Here is a 3,047-nt window from a genome sequence, read left to right as displayed (position 1 = left end):
CAGGGAGAACCCAGAGGGCTCGATCGCATGGTCTGGTATCTCCTCCGTCAGCCAAGTCTCCACGAAGCACAAAACGTTACATTCCTTTGTTTCCCGCTGGAAGCAGATTCCGGCTCTCCGTTCGAGCAGCTTATTGTCCAGGGACTGAAAGTTAGGCCAGGGAGTGGCAGCCGATTAGCACACCATCTCAACCTCACCAGGACTCCTGCCCTTCTCCCTCCCCTCCGTGTTGTAATGAATTAGCCTCAGATGGATCATGTAAATACTATAGAAAAGTTGGCACTTTTTGGGTAAATGCCATCTTCCTGATGTTCAGAAGCATCAGTCAATCATGTCTGATCTGATTATCAGCTTCTTGAACAAGAAGCGCAAAAGAAATTGCAGAAATGAGCAGTACTCTGTAAAATTGGTTCAGAGATCACAACATGGCTGCCGTACATGGCACCATCTTGGCCACTTGGAGACTCTCCACTGTGCAGTTTGTCAAAGTTTTTGGTGACATGTCAAATCTGCACAAACTTATTATAAAGCAGAGATGCCATTGTGCCTTCTTAGTGCCCAGTCTTACGTACTGGTCCCAGGGCAGATCCTCTGATGTGATGACGCGAAGAAATTTAAAGTTCCTGACCCTCCCCAACTCTGATCTCCCAATGACGACCCCCAGCTTCCATCTCGTGTAGTCAATCATCAGCTCTTTGGTTTTGCTGACGTTGAGTGGGAGGTTGTTGTTGTGGCCCCATTCAGCCAGATTTTCAATCTCCCTCCTGAGCGCCCATTCGTCACTGTGGGAAAAGGAGTCGACTTTTTACCAAATAAAAATCTGGACTGGCATCTCATTATTCCAGGATACAGATACCACTGGCGTGATAGATATTTGTCGTCTGTAAAAATTATGTATTTAAAAACTCCAGACAAGGACACACAAAAAGTACAAATCGGGCAAACAATAAAAATAAACAAATAACAGACAGAATATTGACCGCAGAGACCCCAAAAATGAATGCAGAGTCACAGAACTGTTTCAGCACTGACACGTGTGCAGCCGGTCCAGGAGCCCGATGACCGCCCGGCACAGCCACAGAACCAGTTCAACACTGAGACGAGTGAGGCCGGTCCAGGAGCAAAGTTGTGTCTGGTGTGGTCTGTCCTCCAACGGTTGTTAACAGTTGCATTGGTGGTTCAGTGGTAGAATTCTCGCTTGCCATGCGGGAGACCTGGGTTCGATTCCCAGCCAATGCAGTTCAATGTGCATCTCTTTACTGAGCTGGTGTCCTGTTGCTGTCTTTCTATGCTTTCCCTGTGAAATATAAAACCTTTTCTTTACAACGATTTCATTCTCTGACTGTCTATGTTATATGTTCACACGTTCCTTTTCGGGTCAGTGAGCTGCCGTGCTACTCGGGCAGTGTAAGTGTTTCAACACGTGCGGCCGCCCCCGGCACATCCTCAGACCGTGTTGCTCGTTGCTGCCAACGATGCTTTTCACTGTACGTTTCGACGTACGTGTGACAAATAAAGCTCATGTTTAATCTGTAGTGCTCAATTTAGAGATACGGCATGGTAACATGGAAAGATTAAGGACAGAACGGGACCACAGTGGAGATTGCGTCTGATATCATCTGGAGATGACACATTGATCGGTTGAGGAGAGCAGGGTCAAAGTTGGAGAAGAAAGGTGGCTGCCCCTGTCAGAACCCCTTCCTGCAGCCTCAGAGTCAACTTCTGCCACCACGGAGGAGTTATCAGAACCTGGGATTGTTTCACAAAACTCGCAGCCAAGCAGAACAGACGTTAACCCACATGAGCAAGAAATCCTCCATAGTGATGAAATCTTTACACCTGAATGGAGGATTTAAAGTTTACTATGCTGTATGTGTGTGTGTATAGCAGTTGTATTGTGTTGTACAGTTGATGCACCCTCTATTGAGTTGGTGTTTACAGCTAAACAGGGAGGAGTGTTGTGTGTTTGCTGTTTCATAGAAATATAGAAAACCTACAGCACAACACAGGCCCTTCGCCCACAATGCTGAGGCACACCACTGGTCACCGACCTCCGTGCAGAATATGACCCGTCTACAACCACTTTTTGCCTTTTGTGGGCAAGCCAGTTCTGGATCCACAAAGCAATGTTCCCTTGGATCCCATGCTTCCTTACATTCTCAATAAGCATTGCATGGGGTACCTTACCAATGCCTTTCTGAAATCCATATACACTACATCTCCGGGCCTACCTTCAATCATAAAAGGTGCAAAGTCATTCTACAAAGTGAACCTGGGTCACCGGCTCTGTAAAGAGATGTACACCGAATGCTAAAGAGATGCACATTGCACTGTCACACCCTCAGCATTGAACTGCATTGGCTGGGAATCGAACCCAGGTCTCCCGCGTGGCAGGCGAGAATTCTACCACTGAACCACCAATGCAACTGTTAACAAACCAACCGTCAGAGGACAGACCACACCAGACACAACTTCGCCCATTCCAGTCTTCCTGTTCGATCAAACAGATCCAAAGATCACTGCGTTCTCCCATAACCAACATCATTAACTCTTTGGTTACACAACTCCTTCAGCAGTTTCACAACTTCCAGAACTCACTAAGTCTGTTTGGACATTCCCCACTCCCACAACATGGCGAGATCCTATCAAGTACAAGTTGCGTTTATTGTCATTTCGACCATTATCGGCTGGTACATTCCACAGTAATAACGAAACAACGTTCCCCAGGACCCTGGTGCTACATAAAACAACACAAAACTACATCAGACTATGTGAGACAGCAAAAGGCTACAGTAGACGAAGTAAAACAACATAAGATGTCAGTGACACAGTCCTGTCTCCGGTTCACATACCTGTCTCCGGTTCACAGACCTGTCTCCCCTCACAGTCCTGTCTCCATTTCACAGTCCTGTCTCTGGATCACAGTCATGTCTCGGGCTCACAGTCCTGTCTCCGGCTCACAGTCCTGTCTCCGGCTCACAGTCTTGTCTCCGTCTCACAGTCCTGTCTCCGTCTCACAGTCCTGTCTCCGTCTCACAGTCCTGTCT

At 47.3% G+C, this 3,047-nt stretch overlaps 2 non-coding genes across 2 annotated transcripts; one reads left to right on the top strand and one right to left on the bottom strand.

Annotated features, from left to right (window-relative positions):
• Positions 1-1,168: 1,168 nt before the first annotated feature.
• Positions 1,169-1,239, top strand: trnag-gcc (transfer RNA glycine (anticodon GCC)). The gene has a single exon. It is a non-coding gene; the product is annotated as a tRNA-Gly (tRNA).
• A 1,114-nt stretch (positions 1,240-2,353) lies between these two features.
• On the bottom strand, positions 2,354-2,424 carry trnag-gcc (transfer RNA glycine (anticodon GCC)). The gene has a single exon. It is a non-coding gene; the product is annotated as a tRNA-Gly (tRNA).
• Between the last annotated feature and the right edge of the window lie 623 nt (positions 2,425-3,047).

Source organism: Hypanus sabinus (genome assembly GCF_030144855.1).
Source record: "Hypanus sabinus isolate sHypSab1 chromosome 24 unlocalized genomic scaffold, sHypSab1.hap1 SUPER_24_unloc_4, whole genome shotgun sequence".
In the NCBI taxonomy this organism is placed as follows: domain Eukaryota; kingdom Metazoa; phylum Chordata; class Chondrichthyes; order Myliobatiformes; family Dasyatidae; genus Hypanus; species Hypanus sabinus.
Note: the sequence above shows the minus strand (reverse complement) of the source record. Positions and strands in the feature narration are given on the sequence as shown.